We start from the raw sequence: 20,978 nt of genomic DNA on the forward strand, positions 1-20,978 counted from the left end.
AGGCCTGCCAGATGGCTCAGCAGGCAAGGGCATTTGCTGCCAAGCCCGAGTTTGATCCATGTGGTAAGAAGTCCTCTGACCTCCACACATGTGCCCACACTCACACATACTACACACAATCACACAAATAAATGTAAAAAGAAAGAATTGGAAACTATTGTCACAGGCCAGATCATGAAAGCCTTACGAGCAGAGACGTGGACTGTTTTGTGCTGTAGACAGCGGGTAGCACCCGTCAGTGGCGTGGCTTGATTGAAAGGCAGCTCTGTGGCAGAATCCTCTGGAGATGTTGGTGGGCTATGCTCAGATTAGGGTGGTGGGGATGGGGAGGGTCAGGTAGAGTCAAGAAGCAGTCAGCACTCAGGAGTCCTTGCTCCGCGCGTCTGCATCCAGGGAAACTGGGCTGCTCTGGCCTTGGCCCCAGTACACGCCCCCTGCTCAGGACTTTACCTTCACCACTGCAGTGAACCCTCTAGGGTGAGCCGGGCAGCCATGAGCTCACTCTGCCTGTTTCCCATGACCTGGGGGACTGTTGTCCTCTGTCAGTGACATCCACTGGCTCAAAAATGCTGGGTTAGTATCTGTACCTGTCCTTGGTTGCATCAGGCACAGGGAAAATCTGCTCTTTGCTATTCTATCCTGATTGGAAAGGAAAATCCTCTCTCTTCTGTGAATCCCAGGCTGTCCTGAAACTCACCATCCTCCTGCCTTAGCCTCTCTTGTGTGAGGTTATAGGTCTGATGCCATGTTAAAGAAAATGTCTGACCTCATATCACCTCACATGTAATATTTTAGTGAGTTTCCCCAAAGGATAAAGACTCCTTTAAAACAACAACAACAACAAAAAGCGCTGGGCAGTGGTGGCGCACGCCTTTAATCCCAGCACTCGGGAGGCAGGTGGATCTCTGTGAGCTCGAGGCCATCCTGGTCTACAGATGGAGTTTCAGGACCCTGAGGGCTCCAGGACTACATGGAGAAACCCTGTCTTGAAAAATCAAAGGAAAAAAAGAAAAGAAAAAAGCTTAGTCACATGCCTACCGTCACAAACTAGATAGTAAATAGAATTCTTCACTGAATGCCCTCACGACTCTCATAATTGAGTCAGAGTGTAAGTTTAATGACTTTTAGGTTTTTTGTTTGCTGTTTGTTTGTTTTTTAAGACCTGGAACTCACTATGTAGACTAGACTTGGGACTCACAGAGATCCACCTCTCTGCCTTCCAAGTACCGGCATTAAAGGCGTGCATCACCGTATCTGACTAATTTTAATGACTTTAAAAATGGCATTTATTTCAAAAATGTTTTAAAGCTCCCTTCTTCCATCTCAAAGCCTTCACACTCTTATAGTAATGGCCTGTCCGAGTTCAGCTTAAAGAGCACAGAGGTCATGCCTCTCCCTCTGGTAGGTCATTCTGTTGACGGTGGCAGATGGCTCTACCGTGCCTGAGAATAAACTCAGAGAAGCAGAGAGGGGACTCTGGGCAGGGAACCATCCACTGGAAGCATCAGGATCATCTACCCTAGAGAGGGACTGAGGAGGGACACTCGGCACTATGTGACTATCCCTCTGAATGTTTTCTCTTTTAGTCCAGTTCTGAGTGAAAACTGGGATGTCAGAGCACCCCAAACTCTAAAACGATGAGACACACGCTGAATGAAGTTGATCCCTGGATTTCTTTCCAGGATACTGGGAATGGGCTGCTTCAATGTAGGACTATGGAGGAACCGAGTTTATCAGAGTTTTGTGGGGATGTAAAGGTATCAGCAGTCACCCTGGGAAGTAACTCAGGATGGGATTAATTTAATTGACCCCAAACCCCATGATCAAGGTCAAACAGCTCATTGGGTATTTCCTGGGAGAACTTGGCTTTGATTTGTGGTGAAAGCAAAAAAAAAGTATTTGGGTTTTGTGTCTGTTTATGTGCTGTTTCTGGATTTAAAGAATTTGCTTGGTTTTCACTCTCTTGTGGGTCACATCTGATTTTGGCCATGGAATTCTCTGGTTTTTTTCAATCTTTGTATGTGTGCATGCTGTGCTGACATTAGAACCCCAGGCCTCATGCGTGCCTGGCAAGCATGTTACCACTGGGCCACACCCCCAGCCCCAGGATGAAATAGGTTAATATCCATCAAGGCCATCTGTCATTGTTGGGCACCTAGAGGTGGCTTTTGCTCTGGCCTGTGCCCATTGAGACAGAGGACAGCGGTGGGCGTGCATGCTGAGTGGTGTCCGGTTTACTAGGGTAGTGTGGGTAAACAGACGCAGATTGTGGCGGGAACCGTTTTGTATCAAGTGGCTTCCCACATGGGGTGACATTGCACACATACAGCTGTGCCTCCTCTGCATTTTCCACTGTCAGGGTGAGGCTGATCCAGGAAGCAGGGCCCCGTCAGCCCCTGCGGTGCCCTTCCAGGGAGCCTTCCTACATGGTATGACTCAGGATGTGGGGAGAAGAGCCAGAAGCCAAGTCAGACACAGGCCTGGGCAGACCTGGAAGGCCGGTATTCAACTAGTGAGAAACTGAACTGGATCCAAATGCCCACCAGGCAGAGCGGAGGGAGGAGGAAAGGAGAGAGAGAGGACAGAGGGAAGGAGAGGAGGGAGAGGATAGGAAGAAAAGAGAGGATGGGGGACAAAGGAGAAGAGAGAAGGGAAGGAGGAGGGGAGGACAGGGAAGCAGTGTGGGGAGAGGAGCCCTGTTCTGTGCCTTGATGGTGTGGAAACCCCAACATCCCCGAGCTCAGTTCTAGCAGTGAAGGGCTCTTGATCCGTGGTGACGGGCAGAGGGTACCTTGCTTAACCGGGGCACCTCAATGCTTTCGGCCTTGGTGTGACACACACACACACACACACACACACACACACACAGAGTTGAAGAATAACCAATTTACCCACCGGTCACCAAGGGCCAACTAGTCCAGAGTGACCCAGCTGGTTGAGGCACACTGAGCAGAACCTTACTCCGTCAGGGCCTCCTCTTTCTCCACAGCCATCTCTTAGTTTGAAATGCTCACCAGTTTTTTTCACTCCTTTATTCCAGAAGAGGGCAGCAGATCTCATTATAGATGGCTGTGAGCCACCATGGGGTTGCGCGAATTAACTCAGGTCCTCTGGAAGAGCAGTCAGTGCTCTTAACCCCCATGGAGTGCTCACCATTCTTGCCTGGAATTTTGTGTTAATCTTCTTGTCTAGTCTCTGGGAACTCTCCCATCTATCGTTCACTCAACAAACATCTCTCAAATGTCCCCCGATGAAAATGGCAGGAAGACTGTGGCTGGCTCCCCTTCTCTTCCTTCCTCTGAGATCTTCCTGGATCCCTCGCGGGGCGCTAACCATGCGCCCTTGTTAATCAGTCGTGCTGTACATATGAGTGCTAGGCAAACTGAGTGCACACTGAGAGATCCATTTACTTTTGTTTTTTCAAGACAGGTTTCTCTGTGTAGCCCTGGCTGGCCTCGAACTCACTCCATAGACCAGGCTGCCCTCTAACTCACAGAGATCACCTGCCTCTGTCTCCCGACTGCTGGGACTAAAGGTGTGTGGCATGGCTTTTCTTGCATGGAGAGGCTTGAGACCGTGTTTTAGGAGCCTTCAGGGAGTTCCTTCTGCCACTGAAAGGCCCAACACATCCCTCCCCAGGCCTCGGAGTCCATCACCAGTCCTCCCAACCTCTCACTACACTTCCTGTTTTCTCACAGAGACCGAAGGGGCCTTCACTCACTGAACTCATGTCAGGCCGGTTTTGAGAGAGGCACAGAGAGTATTCTACTTTGTCCTCAGTAACCAACAGAGAGTTCCTATTTCTGCCCCCAGTTTTGGAGAAGATGAAGCTCAAAGCTAGGAAATGATTTTCTCATGTCGAGTGTGTACCGAGTGGTAGACCTAGGACTTACACTGGAGATTATTATTCCTTCCTTTGAGACAGAGCTTTGCTGTGTAGCACTGGTTGGACTGAAATTTAGGACGCTCCTGCCTCAGCCTTCTGAGTGCTGGGGTTTATAGGTGTCTGGCTTCAAAGACAAACCTTGTGAAACTCCCAAGCCTGGCTAGGTGATCTCAGGCTACACAAGGTCTTCTCCTGGCTCCTCCCCTTACTAGATACTGTTTGCATCTGCAGGAATTAACGTCTCTCGGCATTTCCCTTTGACCTTGGTGAAATGGGGTGTTAATTTCTATCTCTCTGGATGACTCAGAGGAACGGAGGTAGCAAAACAATGAAAATTATTTGAGCAGGGCCCACTCTACATGTGCTGCGTAGAGGGTGCTTTTAGGGTTGCCCTGACATCTCTAAGACACTGACAGTTCTGTGGGGGGAACCTAGTGAAAACAGCCCCGGGATGGACCTCTTCCTTGTCTCAGAGGCCTTGGGTGAGTTTCACAGTCTTTGCGTATCCAACCGTGGAGAACTATCTGGAACGAATCCTCTAACAGGCTGGATGGTGGAGGATGTTTCTCCAGCTAGAACAGGTGGAAGACACTGTTCACTGAGAGTGCCCTGGGGTCACAGAGCCGAGCAGGAACTTAGTTTGACAGAAGCTGGCGGGTCTCCACAGAGTTCTGCTGTGGTTTCTAATCTGCTTCAATTTTCAATGGCCCATTGGTCCGTGATCCTTAGAGCTTGCTGGATGAGACTCTTCTTGATGCAGGGAAATTTGATCAGGTGACCTCCTGCCCCCTCTCTTCCTGATTAGAAGAAATGACCCACTTCAACTTAGAGTGGCTTTGCCTCAGATATCAGGTCACAGCTCAGGGCCCGTACTTGACCCTGATAGAAAGGTTTTGGCTTTTGGCACAGTCCTGATTCTCCTAACCCAGGCAGATACTTCCTGACTCTTCCTGGGTTCTCTGTAACTCCACTAGCGGTGGGAAACCAGCGTGTGTTTTCTGCCCTCTGGACACCCAGAGGACTGTAGACTTCAGTGTGGTTCCGCACACTGCAGGGTGTGAGAGCAGGCACACCCAGCCCAGAATACAGTACGCCCTCTGGTGTGCCCTTGAGTGCCTGAGCAGGGTGGGGCACTGTTACTCCTTCAGCCTTGGGGAATGGGAAGGAAGCTTGTGTTGGCCAAGGGTTTGGGGCTATTTTCCCAGCATTCCCAAACTTAACACAAACGGGATGTAACCTTTCTGTTAAGCCACCGAGATTTCAAGACGTCTCCGTCATGACAGCTGCATTAATGACCTAATGCTGTCAGCATTTACATGATGGTTTCCCAGTTTACCCGGCATCCCCTTAATCTCCCGAATTCAGCCCCAGATTCTCCCACGGAGTCATAAATCTCTCAGTGAGGTCAGTCACCCAGTTCTTCAGCTGTGATCGCTACCCTTCATCCTTAATTAATCCCTGTCCCTCCTGATAGGCCTCCAGGGTTTTCTCTGCTTGACAGCGAGCCAGGAGGCTGGGCAGAAATGGGGAGTGGTTATGTTTCGGGAGAAGCCGGGTAGAGTAACTGTGGAGAGCAAGCCTTCTGGATTCAGGAGCTCTATGCTCCAGATGGTTTTGTGAACCCCTGCGAATAATAGCATCCACACCCGAACCCTAACTTCAAAGGGTGATTGTAAGAATTAAAAACGATGCTGCAAAGCCGGGCGGTGGTGGCGCACGCCTTTAATCCCAGCACTCGGGAGGCAGAGGCAAGCGGATCTCTGTGAGTTCGAGACCAGCCTGGTCTACAGAGCTAGTTCCAGGACAGGCTCCAAAGCCACAGCGAAACCCTGTCTCGAAAAACCAAAAAAAAAAAAAAAAACGATGCTGCAGCCATGGCTGCTTTTAAGATCCGCAGCCCAAATTCTAGTTGGAGGATGTGCCAATAAATGTCAGTTATGATTACTAAGATGAAAAAGGTGCTTCAGGACAGAGTAGGGAATTTAACCCGGGTGTGAGTTCTGCTTTGACCTACACGTAGGGAGCAGGGGTCATCAGAGAAGGGATCAATTCAGGGTATGACAGAGAGAATCTCCCTGGATTGGGACCACATGACGGGCATCATCTGTGTCTTCAACAAGGCTGAGCTGCCTGGGCTCCGGGCCCCCTCACCTGGGTGGATCCTTCTCTCTGCCTTTGGGTTAGAAGGAAGTACTACTGGGTTTTCTCCCTTCCCTTAGAGTGTAGACGAGGTAGCAGTGAATTCAATAACATGTTTACTGAGCGTTTACTAGGCAGTGGGTTAGAAGTATTAACTGAGATGGGTGATGGTGATGTGCGTCTTTAATCTCAGTGCTCAGGAGGCAGAGACAGGTGGATCTCTGTGAGTTTGGGGTCAGCCTGGTCTGCAGAGTGAGTTTCAGGACAGTCAAGGCTACACAGAGAAACCCAGTCTGGAAAAAAACCAAGCAGCCAAACAAAAAATACAGCCAACCAAACAAACAAAAGAAGGGTTAACTAACAAAAATTTTGTTTTGAGAACATTCTCAGTGAAGTGAGGGGAGGCAGGCAGGAGGGGGAAAAAGTAAAGAGGATAAGCATAGAGCAGACAGCTGTCGTGGAATAAACTTTAATTTTTTTTTTTTGAGACAGGGTTTCTCTGTAGCTTTGGAGCCTGTCCTGGAACCAGCTCTCCGGATAGGTTTAGGGCAGGGGACTGATGTGTCAGATTTATTTTCCAAAGATCACGTTCATTATCTGCGTCTTCATTGTCACAATGAAGCAAAGGCAGAGGCAAAAAGGCTAAGACCTCAACAACCCAGCTGTGCTCAATTTTTTCAGTCACCGCATCTTTTTGTCCCATCCTGGGGAGTACACATCACTGCAGCAACAATTGGACAAACATTTCTGGCTTTCAAAGATGTGTGTGGATCTCTGCATCAAGGCCATTCATCTGGCTCTGTGATGACATGTAGACCCATCATCTTTCTCCATCTCTCTGTGATGACGTGTAGACCCATCTTTCTCCATCTCTCTGTGATGACGTGTAGACCCATCTTTCTCCATCTCTCTGTGGTGACGTGTAGACCCATCTTTCTCCATCTCTCTGTGATGACGTGTAGACCCATCTTTCTCCATCTCTCTGTGGTGACATGTAGACCCATCTTTCTCCATCTCTCTGTAATGACGTGTAGACCCATCATCTTTCTCCATCTCTCTGTGATGACGTGTAGACCCATCTTTCTCCATCTCTCTGTGATGACGTGTAGACCCATCTTTCTCCATCTCTCTGTGGTGACGTGTAGACCCATCTTTCTCCATCTCTCTGTGATGACGTGTAGGCCCATCTTTCTCCATCTCTCTGTGATGACGTGTAGACCCATCATCTTTCTCCATCTCTCTGTGATGATGTGTAGACCCATCATCTTTCTCCATCTCTCTGTGATGACGTGTAGACCCATCTTTCTCCATCTCTCTGTGATGACGTGTAGACCCATCATCTTTCTCCATCTCTCTGTGATGATGTGTAGACCCATCATCTTTCTCCATCTCTCTGTGATGATGTGTAGACCCATCTTTCTCCATCTCTCTGTGACGATGTGTAGACCCATCATCTTTCTCCATCTCTCTCCATCTCTCTGTGATGACATGTAGACCCATCTTTCTCCATCTCTCTGTGATGACATGTAGATCCATCATCTTTCTCTATCTCTCTGTGATGACATGTAGACCCATCATCTTTCTCCATCTCTCTGTGATGATGTGTAGACCCATCTTTCTCCATCTCTCTGTGGTGACATGTAGACCCATCTTTCTCCATCTCTCTGTGATGATGTGTAGACCCATCATCTTTCTCCATCTCTCTGTGATGATGTGTAGACCCATCTTTCTCCATCTCTCTGTGATGATGTGTAGGCCCATCTTTCTCCATCTCTCTGTAACGATGTGTAGACCCATCATCTTTCTCCATCTCTCTGTGATGATGTGTAGACCCATCATCTTTCTCCATCTCTCTGTAACGATGTGTAGACCCATCATCTTTCTCCATCTCTCTCCATCTCTCTGTGATGACATGTAGACCCATCTTTCTCCATCTCTCTGTGATGACATGTAGACCCATCATCTTTCTCTATCTCTCTGTGATGACATGTAGATCCATCATCTTTCTCCATCTCTCTGTGATGATGTGTAGACCCATCATCTTTCTCCATCTTTCTGTGATGACATGTAGACCCATCTTTCTCCATCTCTCTGTGATGATGTGTAGGCCCATCTTTCTCCATCTCTCTGTGATGACGTGTAGACCCATCTTTCTCCATCTCTCTGTGGTGACGTGTAGACCCATCTTCCTCCATCTCTCTGTGATGACGTGTAGACCCATCTTTCTCCATCTCTCTGTGATGATGTGTAGACCCATCATCTTTCTCCATCTCTCTGTGATGATGTGTAGACCCATTATCTTTCTCCATCTCTCTGTGATGACATGTAGACCCATCTTTCTCCATCTCTCTGTGACAATGTGTAGACCCATCATCTTTCTCTATCTCTCTGTGATGACTTGTAGACCCATCATCATCTTTCTCCATCTCTCTGTGATGACGTGTAGACCCATCTTTCTCCTCCGTCTCTCTGTGATGACGTGAAGACCTATCATCTTTCTCCATCGTGTCCTCGTCACACAGCTGGAGGTGTGCCTGACTGGAAGCTTAGCATGTTTTTCTCTAGAGGAGAATTAACACTGTGCAGAATCAGGTCTCAAAACAACCCCTTGCAGTGCCTAGGAGAATGTCTACCATCAGTCAGAGCTGCACAGAACATGGCCCTTGGGTAAAGAGCAGAAGGGCAAAGCTGGTGCAATGGCTCCTTTTATGCTCACTATTCTTGCTCTATTTGGTCAGAGTCGCTCACCAATAACCTGCAGAGCCTACTTCTGGCTCTGCACAGTTAATGCTCCTTCTTGAGTTTCCATTATGCCTGGACTACACCTCACCATGGTGCTCAGGGCTCCTCCTTACATTTGTTTGTTTACTAAACACTTACTAGACATTCTGAGCCAGATGTGGTGCCCGGTATAGGGGCCACAGTGTTAAACATACAAGCCCTCTGCCCACACAGGCTCATCTTGCAACAGTGGCAGATGGACAATAGCCCAGTGATCACGCGTTTGAGGAAGATTTCTGGTGGTGTTAATTAGTTTAACAAGATGACTTGTCAGGGGTGGGTTAGGGGCGGGGTGGGGGGTCCTCAAACTTGATTGGTCGCCTAGGTGCCTTGCTATTCCTTGGATGCCACCTTTAATGGTCCACCAGATCCCCTCAACTGGCTGTCTGCCTTCCTTGAAAGCTATTTTCTTGGATTCCCTTGCGGCTGTGGTCTTTGGATCCATTTAGGTCTCAACTCAGATGCTCCCTCCTCACACAGCACCTTACGAATCTATCAAAATAACCCCTGTTTTATGCTAATAATTTGCCTCAGCCGCCTGTGAGCTGTCCGTTTGCTAAGGAAGCAGAATCCTCTGTGTGGTCAGTGCAGAGAGTTTGTACAAGTGGGCGTTGCCATGGACGTTGCCATGGCTGCTAGTGGTAACCTTTAGGGTAAGTCTTTGCTTCCATCTTGTTTGAAGCAAGATCTCTTTGGTGGTCATCAAAGAGATGACCACAGCTAGCTGGCCAGAGAGCTCTTGGGAATTGGGCTGTTTGCCTCCTATCTTGCAGTAGGAACACTGGAAGCACACACACACACACACACACACACACACACACACACACAGTCATGCATCTTTTAACGGGTTCCGTTGACTCAAACTCAAGAGCTTATACCCGAGTGGCACATGCTTTTATCCATTGAGCTGTCTCCTCAGCACCAGAGGACTTTAACTGGGGAATTAGAGGCTGGAGGAACAAGGGCAGGCAGCTGTGCCTGTCACATTCGACTGCCACAGGGAGGCAAGTGGTTCCTGACAGCTTACCTGCAGCTCATGGTGGATTTTAGGAAACCTTGGAATTTGTTGTTCTATGTCTTGAGTCTCAAAAAAGATAGTGACTCTAAATATCTGATTCAATTTTTTTCCCCCCAGAGTCTAGCTTTCTAACCCAGACTCTTCTGGAACTGGAAATTCTTCTGCCTCAAACTTTCAAGTGCTGCTGGGATTACAGGTGCATGGCCACACTTGATTCCACCCCAATTCCTGCTGGCACCATAGGCTGCTTCCTAGGAGTGATGCTTAGCTGTTGCGGAATATTTGTTTATGCAAAGATGTGTTGCATCTGTTTAAATTATGTGAAGATGTGTTGCATTTGTTTATGTTGCAGAATATTTGCTTAACTGTGTAAAGATGGGTTGTTGTTTTACCTTACCTGCTTAAGGCACCTGATTGTTCTAATAAAAAGCTGAATGGCCAATAATGAGGAGGTACAGGCAGGACTTCTGGGCAGGAGCAGTAAGTAGGAGGAGGAATTTAGGGTCAGGGAGAAAGAAAAAGAGATGCCAGGGAGACACCAGGGGCCATCCAGACATGGAGGAAACAGGAAAGTAGGACATACAGAATGAGAGAAAGGTAAAAAGCCCCAAGCCAAAATGTGGATGAATAGAAACAGGTTAAGTCAAGTTAAAAGAGCTGGTGGGACAAGCCCAAACTAAGGCTGAGCGTTCATAATTGGTAAGTCTCCTTGTCTTTATTTGGAAGCTGGTTGGCGCCCCAATAAAATTCCAACTATCCTCAGCCATTGGCTCCTGGGCCTAGGCAAACCCCCACCCTGTCCCTCCCAGCATCTCCTTGGGTGTATGGCCAGGATAAGAAGCCGAGTGTGAGCATCCATGTAGTCTGAGGAACCCAGGGCTGTTGGGAAGACACCCAGGCTTCTTAAGTCAAACAGCACTTCCTCACAACAGAGACAGACCACTTCTGAGGTAATTGCTGACTGCTGTCTTCCTCTCCAAAGATGGGCTCTTGTCCAGCCCTGGGGGCTCCTGAGGGCCTTTAGCTATTGCTTGGTCACTAACACCACAGGCAGTTCCTCAGCGCAGGTGCAGGGCTCACGGAATAAACACCACATTTTCCTTCCTCTGCAAACACTGCACGTCTGAGAAACCAATTTCCTCTTCTAGATACGTCCTGCCCAGCTGTGCAGGCCCTTGGTGGGCAGGGCTTGGATTTAATAACATAGGAATGGCCAGGGCAGCAAACTTGCTGCCGGTAATTCTCCCCAGGATTGCGTGTCACCCTCAAGATGTCCCTGTGCCATGCAGATCTCCGTGCAGGCTTACTTCCTGAACTGGACCAGAGCAGCAGACCAAGATGTTCTTATTCTAGTCACAGTACTGCAGGAACCCAAGGTGTCTGGTAATCGTTGGTTTTCTTCCATGCCTCCCCTACAAAGGAAAGCAAAAATGCTGCCAACTGTTGGGCGCCAGCAGTGTCCTGTTTTCAGAATGTCTCTCAGACTTCATGAGCTGTAGGATGATAACACCTTGTGGGGACCATGGTAGGTCTACAGTAAGCCATGGATAGCAGCGTGGAAATCACAGCTGTGATGATGTCACTCGTTTATTTATTTATTCTTAACTTGGCTCTAAAAGCAGCCTCCTTAACAGGAAGACAAACTGGATTCCTAACCCGGGGCCCAATCCTATGAGATTCCCAGGCTCAGGTTTCTTTAAGAACCTCGTGTATGGTTTCCACCTATTGCTTACTTCTTTAGATCCAGTCTCAGGGAGACATTTTTATTTTTTTTTATTATTATTGTAAAATAAATGTATAGTTGAATAGCGGTTAGTACATCCCCAACTGAACCACCCCTGCCCCCGCCGCCACCCCTAGGATCTGAAGTGATTATGTAGCCCAGGCTTGTCTGAAACTTGTGTGTTGTGGGATATCTGTGTCCTGTGTGAAGATGTATTTGCTGTGATTGGTGTAATAAAAAGCTGAACGGCCAATAGCTAGACGGGAGGTAGAGGTAGGACTTGGAGAGAAAGGAAGAGGAGGGGAATCTAGGAGCACAGGAGATATCTGGAGACACAGAGAGGAAGCAGGAGGTACAAGATGGAAGAGAGGTAACACCGTGTGATAGAACATAGATGAATATGAATGGGTTAATTTAAGTTATAAGAGCTAGTTAGGAATAAGCCTAAGCTATAGGCTGAGCTTTCATAATTAATAAAAAGTCTCTGTGTCATGATTTGAAAGCTGGTGGACAAAAGAAAAATCTGATCAAGCCTGTGATTTCCTGTCTCAGCCTCATGATTATGGATGTGTGACACCATACCCAGTTCCCAGTATCGTCTTCTCAAAAGAAAACGATTTGGCTTATGTGAGTGAGGGTCTCGCCTACATGTATATGTCTGTGTATCACATGTGTATCTGGTGCCCGCAAAGGTCAAAAGAGAGAATCAAGTCTCCTAGAACTGGATCATAGACAGTTGTGATCCTTGTGGGTATTAGGGATTGAATCCAGGTCCTCTGGAAGAGCAGCCAGTGTTCTAACCGCTTTCCAGCCATCTCTCCGGCCCAGTTCCCACAGAGAATAGAAAAGCACAAGACAGTGACCGTCATGCCCTAAGAGAGGGTGCTGCTGGCCCGCGTCTGCTGAAGCAGTGGCTGGGTCCTGACCCTTCACAGTTACGTGCTGCAGGATGTTAGTACACAGCTCTCATCCTCCTGCCTCACGCTTGCTCCTCAATTTCCCTCTGGAATCCTCCCTCCTCACCCTCAGTGGGAAGAGATGGCATATGTTCCAGGTCCATCTGGTTCATCAGAGTCCTCTGGGCAGCCCTTGACTGGGCTAGAGATAGACAAGGAGCCCAAGCTAAGCTAGTGAAAATAAACCTAAGGCTTGTCCTGGAACTGCACGCTCAGACTCTCCCGAGGTCACTCAGCTGATAGGCTGTGAAATGTTGGTGGCCAGCAGGTCACCTCATAGACCAAAGCTGCTGGCAGGAGAGAACTCACACAGCCACTAACAAGGACAGAAGAAAGATACCCTGGAGGACTGGGTGTAGACCTGAGGTTCATTTTTAGTTTGGAAAGCCTATTAGGCCTGCTTCCTTTCCTTCCTTCCTTTTAAAAATATCTTATTTTAATTGTATATGTGAGTTTTGCCTACATTGGTGTCTGTGTACCACGTGTGTGCCTGGTACCTTCGGAGGTCAGAAGAAGGTAACAGATCCCCTAGAAATGGAGTTGCAGAGATTCGTGAGTGACCTTGTGGGTGCTGGGAATTGAACCTGGGTCTCCTGGAAGAGCAGTCAGTGATCTTCACAGCTGAGCCATCTCTCCAGCTCGTCCCTTCTGACAGAGCCTCGTGCAGCCCAGGCTGGCCTGAGACTTGCTCCATAGCTAAGGATGACCTTGAACCTCTGACCCTCTTGCTTTCATCTGTGATTACAGTAGACAGGCACCACCACGTCCAGTTTCACGGGGTGCTGGGGATTGGACTCAGGGCTTTAAGCCTGCTAGGCAAGCGCTCTGCAGAGACGCATCAACCCCCACCAAGTCCCTTTTCCGCGTGAGGTGGCTGGAAGCCGGCCTTTGTACATCGTCAGCCTGTGTGCTTGCTAATCAGAGGCTGAAGGCTGCCAGGGTGAGGCTGTGATTGGCAGCTGGGCGGCAGAAGGCCGTCTGTACTCTCTTCCGCTCTGGCCTAGGGCTGACTCCCATGCTGGAGTCTGTCTTTTAGGAGTCTGAGGCCATATTGAGGACGAGGAAGCTGAGGCATGGTGATATGGAGGTTTCCATAGGGACCTTTGAGTACAACACACAGGTAGGTCCCAGGCTGAGCCTCTCTAGAGATGCAAAGATAGGTCTACCCGCTAGTCCAGGGCCAGAAGTAAGGAAGTGAGACAAAGGGACAGGAACTGCCTTAAAGTTTTTTTTTTTTTTTTTTTTTTAATATTTTGACATTTATCGTGTGTGTTTGGTAGGGGGTGGGGTGTTGTGCCATGGTATACATGGCCAGTCAGGTCAGGGGACAGCTTGCCATAGTCAGTTTGTTCCTCCCATCAGGTGAGTCCCGGGGACTCAACTTAGTCAAGCTTGGCAGCAAGTGCCTCTACAGGTCAAGCCGTTTCTGATTCTGGGAGCTGGCTTTTAAGGAAGGTGCATACACTTTGTCTTAAGTCCCTTTATGTGGCTTTCTAGCTAAGCTCTTAGCTTTCTGAGCACGTGGAGGGAAACTCAGGTGAGCAGGATTAGCCTGGGGCGTTCCTCAGCAGCGGAGCTGTGTGGGCACAGACCAGCCGAGTTAGAATTATGACCCGGAACGTTTCAGAGCCCCACGGGCCTTTTTAATGAACATCAGGTTTGAGAACTGGTGACTTCAGGTGGTGGTTTTCCACGCAGGTGGCTGGGCCCTTCCCACACACTCTGGATTGGTCAGTCAGGGGTGGGGTCTGAGATCTTGCATTGCTAACCAGCCCAGGGTGGAATTTGTGCTGTGGGTGCTGAGCCTATGGCTGCACCTTCTCCTTAAAACCCAGTTCGAGGGAGGCTTCCCAGACCTGTCTGGTGCCCCTCTTGGCCACCGACTGATGACATCCCCAAGCCTTCAGCTCCAGAACTGCACAAGTGGCGGTATGCTCCAAGGGCCCGTGGTGAGTCTGTGGCCTCCAAATATCTTCATTTTGGTAAATCCCGAGGAGCTGGTGTGGTTTGGGGATGAGTCAGGGGAAAGAGTGAGCTTGGCCGTTTCTGAAATGGGCCAGGTTCAGCCTGGCATTGAGGATGGACGAGAGGGCCCTTGCTGGTTTCCTAAGTGTTTTTGAGAAGGGGTGAGGTGGGTGAGATATTTCAGTTATCCATGGCCACTGTGCTGGCTGAGCGGTTCAGTTTCTTTGACACCAGTGTTCTAAAGAGGCAGAAACGGGGACAGCATGGGGGAGAGCAATGCCCCCTCCCCGAGTTATCATTAATGTATCTTATCAATGTACTAAGACCCGTCCTGGAATATAACAGTCGGTGCTACTGCTGTGGGTGGGATCATTCCCATTTTATAGAGGGGCTCATTGAGGCCTGTGAGAGGAAGCCCCTGCCAAGACCAAGTAGTTTTTGTTGTTGTTGTTGTTTGCTTGTTTGTTTTGTGACTTTGAATTAGACATGTTTCTTCCTGCTGGCTGCCAAGCAAGCCACTGGCCTGAAATCCTGAGAGAGCCTGTTCCACTCAGCTGGGCCCTACCTTGCCTGAAGCAGCTGTGTGTGTGTGTGTGTGTGTGTGTGTGTGTGTGTGTGTGTGTGTACATTGCTGGCCTTAGGGTGTGAGTTCCTGTGTCCTTACCCCCCGGCAATACTGAAGAAACAGTACTGGGTTTACCGGGGTTCTCCAGAGAAACTGCCCATAAGGTGTGTGGGTATCTCAAGATCTGCAGGGTGAGTTGGCCATCTGGAGACCCTAGAGACTTGATGTTTCAGCTGTAGCTTGTGTCTAAAACCCCGAGACCCAAGAGAGTCAACAGTGGTGTTTCAACATCTTCACAGAGACACAGATTAATTCCCAGTCATCTCATGGCCCAGTCACGCTGACAGAGAAAACCCTGCCACAGTCACTTGGTGAGGCCGAGGGCTCTCGTCGTCAGGGCAATGTCCAGGGAATCATGGAACTTCTCCCAGTCTGCTGCTGTCCTGGGAGAGAGGCCTGACAACTGCTGCCTCCCAGAAGGAGGCCATCTGGGTCCTTGCTGCCAGTCTGTTGTCACTGGCATCATGAACCTCCTGCCGTGCTGTGCTCAGCTTAGCTGCTCTCTGAGGCTGAGCCAGTGCTGCCCAGTGTGAGGGGCCATGAGACACCTCTCTTGTCCCACTTCCCTTCCCCATGCTGTGGGGAGTGAGCATGGTAGGTTTGGAGCAGAGGTAGCCTCCACACCTTCCCAGGCAGAGGGGGCTGGGCTGAAAATGTGGGAAAAGCTTGAGCCTAAGGCCAAATTTGAAGTCCACAGGACACATGGCCGGGTCCTGCCTGGGCATTGTCTGGAGCATGGGCTCTGTCATCCAGAGCAGCTTGGTTTTTGTCCCTGCCTTTCTAGTGTGGGATCTAATCTAAAAACCCAACACATTGAGTCATGGGGTGGCGTTAAACCACACTGTGTAGGTATCCTATGTAGTGTCCCAACTTGCTGACCCTTGCCCAGCCATTCATTGCCCTTAGCTCCCAACTCTAGACCCTGCTTTGTCCTCCTACTGCCCCTCTGTTCTGCCTGACCATGAGTGATGCTCTGAAATCACCTTCGTGGAGCAGTTTGTGCTTCCATCCTCTCTCTCCCTGGGCTGGACGAAGTTCAGTTTCCTTAGCGCCCGGCCTGTAAGGATGAGGAGGAGGAATGAGTTGGAGGGGTTCCCTTCTGAGAGAAGATGCTTCGTGCAAGGCCTGATGGGGAAGGGGCCACCAACACCCAATAGAAAAGTGTTAGTTACTTTTCTGTTGCTGGGATAAGACACCCTGACCAAGGCTACTTATAAAAGTTTAATTGGTCTTATGGTTCAAGAGGATTACAGTCTACAACGGTAGAGTGAGGGAATAATGGCAGGCAGCTGGGATAGCAGCTGAGAACTCACATCTTGACACACAGCAAGGAGGCAGAGAGAGAGAGAGAGAGAGAGAGAGAGAGAGAGAGAGAGAGATGAGTGGGAATGGTGTAAGTCTTTTGAAACCTCAAAACCTACCCCCACTGACACGTCTCCTTCAAAAAGTCCATGCCTTCTAATCCTTCCCAAACAGTTCTACCAACTGGGGACCAAATATTCAAAATATGAGCCTATGGGGGCATTTTCATTCAAACCAGTGCAGGGTTTCTGGGAAGAAACTGTTGGAAGGTCTCTTGGAAAGGCCATAGTGATGGAAGCTGAAGCCTCGGGCACGTACGCACAGGAGTAGGGTGGAGATGAAGAAAAAGATGGTTCCAGCTGCCTGTGTTGCAGAGTACCAGCAACCACATTAGGGCTATGATGGTAACAATATGAGATGTGGCTCTGCAGCCTCTGTGGGAGTGCAGGTGTTATGTCTTAAATTGTTTAGTCAGGGGAGAGAGCGAGGTGCGGGAGGTGACGCTATATGATGATGCTATAATATGCTTTGCAATGTAACTGGTCCTTCTGGTTTTGGGGGCTTCACAGAGGTTCTGGTCTACCCAGGGGTTGAGGAGTAGAGTTGAGAAGGCTACTGGTGGGGTTGTCAGGGTCCTTACACTGAGCAAATAACGGATAACATGAAGGATACCGGGAGCTGGGTTTCTCCTTAGGGAAGTGGTGTGCAGACACAGTCCCCTGGGGGAAGCTAGAAAGAACTGAGGAGCTGGGAGGGTTTGAATTCGTCTATGTAAATATCTAGATTTATGTATGCATTCACACCAGGAATTCAGTGAAACACTGTATAGTTTCAGATACATGTAAATCCATGCAGCTATAGTCAGTGTGTGTGCATGCATGTGTGTTGTTTGGTTTTCAAGGTTCCAGAAGCAACAGAACACACCAAGATTCTAGGTCTTGGCTTCTGTAACTATTGTCAACCACAATGAAGCAAACCTGTTCCCAGATGATCCTGGAACATGTGTACTTTAAGGATGTGTTCAGAGGGTGGCTTGAGAGGACAGAGTAATTGTCTGGAAGGGACTTCCGCTGGCCAAGCCTGGGCTGTTGAACACCAGCCTAGATAATAATAGTAACCGACAATGCCATTGAAGGAAATTGAAATCTAGGAACCCATATCGGTATAAAGAGTAGAAACACAGGGAGAAGGCAAAGCCTTTTATTCTACATAGCTTGGATCTTGCCATAAAGAAGTAGAAGCTGGCCCAGGTTGAGGGTTAACCTATAAAAAAGTCTGTACAACTCAAACAAACAAAAGCAAAGCAAAACCCCAAATAGCAACAAAAACAAAGAACAAAAGAAAACCATCTGAATGACTAAATGTGGTGTGTTTTTAGATCAGATCCCACACTGGAAAGGAGGGGACAAAAGTCCTGTCGTTGGGACAGCGGCAAAATTTGTCTGAGGTCTGTGGGTCGGAGGGTGAGGTGGGGCTGTTGATTTCTCGGTTTGTCAGGTGTGGTTATACATCTACGCCTGTGTTTGTGGGAACTACTCTGGAGTTTTTAGGCACGGCAGGATGTCATGTCTGCAGCTTGCTCTCGAATGGTTCAGAACATACTGGAATCAAATCCTCCGTGCACACGTGGAAACAGTGAGGGTCCACACGCACACAGTGAAGTGAATGTGGGACGATATTAACTGCGAGGAAACCAGGGCAGGAGAAATAGGACCGTTTCTGGCGTTCTTACAACTTGTCTGTAAATCTGCAATAGTATCAAGATAAAATATATTTTAAAAAGGGTTTAAAAAGCCACTCAGCCTGACTAATCTCCGGGGGCTGTGTAATATGTGAAAGCATTTCTGCCCGTTCTTTCATGTGAATTTTTATGTAGTTAAAATTGTGCTGCATGTATAACTCTGTATCTCCCCATGTCATTTAGCACGATAACATAAACATCGCCGTGAGTGTTCCTACAGCCTCCATAAACATTTGTTTAATGGCCACAGGGTGCTCTACCGTGAGGCTCTGTAAAGGCTTACCATACCGACTATCGGGCAGTACGTGAGTTATTACCTTCTAACGTTACAAAAGCTGCTGCAGAGGGTCGCTCTGATAATAAAGCAGCTTGTGTTTCATTTAGAGCAGACTTTAGCGACAGGGTTATGAAGGGATGTGAATAGCTTAACGCCGTTAGTACGTGCCCCCCAACGCTTTCAAACGCTCTTGAGTAATAGAGCAATTGCCAGCAGCCAGAGAGCCCTTTTCTGTCTGCATCAGCCCCTCACCCGTATTTAAGAATCCTTTACTCAGGCTGCGTATTGTGGCACAAGCCTTTCATCCCAGCACCCCTGGTGCTGCAGAGGCAGATGGATCTTTGTGAGTTTGCGGCCAGCCTGGTCTACATAGTGAGCTTTAGGATAGCCAGGACTACACAGAGAGACTCTGTCTCAAACAAAACAAAGCAAAAATAAACCCCAAAACCCTTGCTCCTTTTTAAATTTTTTTTTCTTAAAATACGGAGTACTTTATGGATTTTTGCATCGTCCTTGTGTAGGGACCATGCCTATCTTCTCTGTACTGTTAAGTAGTCCTGGTGCTGATGAACCTTTGCTCTTTTGATAGATGAGGGGCCCTGACTTACTGTGTGTTCTCTTGACGTCTAAAGAGGCGAGGCTCCTCATGGATATCGTCATGTTCTCCTTTTGCTTAGCTAGGCTGGCTGCTTCTCTGAGAGCTGAGACTATACTCCCGTTGTGTCTCATGTAGACAGTTCTCCTAAGACCAGAGGCTATGGTACCCATACCTGGTTCTTTCTAGAACCTCCTGAATTTCAAGTTGATCATGTGATAAGCTCACATGATCTATTCAAGGAGCTGCAGCCTGGGCTGTGTCCAGTGAGTTAGTTCAGTGTTCACTGCCTGGCCCTATATAAGTAGCTCTTACCCACCTTTTATTTGTTTGTTTGCTTGCTTTTTTTTGTTGTTGTTGTTTCGAGACAAGAGTTTCTCTGTGTAGCTTTGGAACCTATTCTGGAACTCCCTCTGTAGACCAGGCAGGTCTCAAACTCACAGAGATCCGCCTGCCTCTGCCTTCCAAGTGCTGGGGTTAAAGGTGTGCGCCACCACCGCCCAGCTAGAAAAGCAATTTCTACTCTGTAAAAAGCCAGGCATTCCGGAAAAATCTACTCATCCAAAATTCACATACTTCATCTCCAGTTGGAACCTGGGCTTTGGGACACAGGGTGGTTAGCTGAAGTGGAACGAAGCTTAGCTGGGGTAAGAACGTGTTCTGGGTTCACAGGATGGCTAGATAAAACCAAAGATGTAGAGCTGCCTTGTCCCCATAGGACATTACCCTAGCAACCAGCATCAACCTGGCAGCCTCTGATTCAGGGCTAGAATGGGATTGGTCAGTAACTTGTGATATTGGCTTGGACAGGACATTGAGGAGCCCAGGCGTGTGACACTTGCCTGTAATCCCAGCACTTGGGAGGTGGGGGCAAGAGGGTTGTGAGTTCTGAGGCCAGCCTGGGCTACTGCACAGTGAGATCCTGTCTTAGAAACAGGGTAAGACGTTCAAGATGAATGCCCACTGTGTTTAAGCGCCAGACAGTTGGATCTCCACATTGGGAGAACCGGCATCTAAATGCTGTCGTGCATAAATGTTGTGCACATGGAGTCCCTTGGAGGCTCAGAAGTTGAAATGATGGTTAGGCCAGTGCTTGGGAGGAATGAAAAAAAAAAAAAACGTAAGGAAGACAGATATGCCTAAAATTAAAATCTAACGCTGAAAAGTTGAAAAATCTCCAAAATAGGAGAAATGGGTGTGCTTATCAAAGCTGAAATAGTCATGAATGCCTGTGGGATGCAAAATAATTTGCGAAATGTTGGCGAGAATCAGTCCCTCCACCTGTTCCCCGTGTGACATTGTCCTAGCTTCTGGTCCAAGCCCTCTGCCGCTCAGCACACAGCTACCCTCTTGGGTGCTTTATCTGTGGCAAGTGGCACTGAATGAGCAGCCGGTTTCTTCTGTAGAAGAGCAGCACAGGTTCAGGTGATAAAATCCTGCTTTGTCCGATGCATCTTCCCCACTCCCCCCTCATTTCCCAGCACATCCTCTGTGGCTGGTAGTTCTGTTTTATTTATTTTCACGGTCTCTGAATGCTGTTCTTGGATTCCTTGTTTCTGATTTTGTTCTATCAAAATGCTGTGAGAGTCGACTCTGGGGCAGGTGCATGAGAGCTTCCTGGTATCGTCCTCTCAGATGTCCCAGTATAGAAGGGACTCTCCTCACATTCGGGAGGCAGAGACAGGCGGATCTCTGTGAGTTCAAGGCCAGCCTGGTCTACAAGAGCTGGTTCCAGGACAGGCTCCAAAGCCCCAGAGAAACCCTGTCTCAAAAAACAAACAAACAAACAGAAAAAAGAAGGGACTGTCTTCACTAGAGGGACTTCCTCTGTTTGGACTCAGCTTCCTGGTGGCTGATTATGTAGGATAGGTGTGGGGAGCAAGGGTGGTGTTTTCCCCCAGAAAAACAACACTGTTCCAGTCAGTTCTCCTGTGGCAAAATACGTAGCCCGGCACTAACATTGGTTAGGC

At 48.5% G+C, this 20,978-nt stretch overlaps 1 non-coding gene across 1 annotated transcript; it reads right to left on the reverse strand.

Annotated features, from left to right (window-relative positions):
* Positions 1-18,889: 18,889 nt before the first annotated feature.
* LOC121457182 lies at positions 18,890-18,991 on the reverse strand. The gene has a single exon (XR_005975684.1). It is a non-coding gene; the product is annotated as a U6 spliceosomal RNA (small nuclear RNA).
* Positions 18,992-20,978: the final 1,987 nt, after the last annotated feature.

Source organism: Microtus oregoni, unplaced genomic scaffold (assembly GCF_018167655.1).
Source record: "Microtus oregoni isolate MIOR12 unplaced genomic scaffold, Mior012 000015F_ref0000493, whole genome shotgun sequence".
NCBI classification, from domain to species: Eukaryota; Metazoa; Chordata; class Mammalia; order Rodentia; family Cricetidae; genus Microtus; species Microtus oregoni.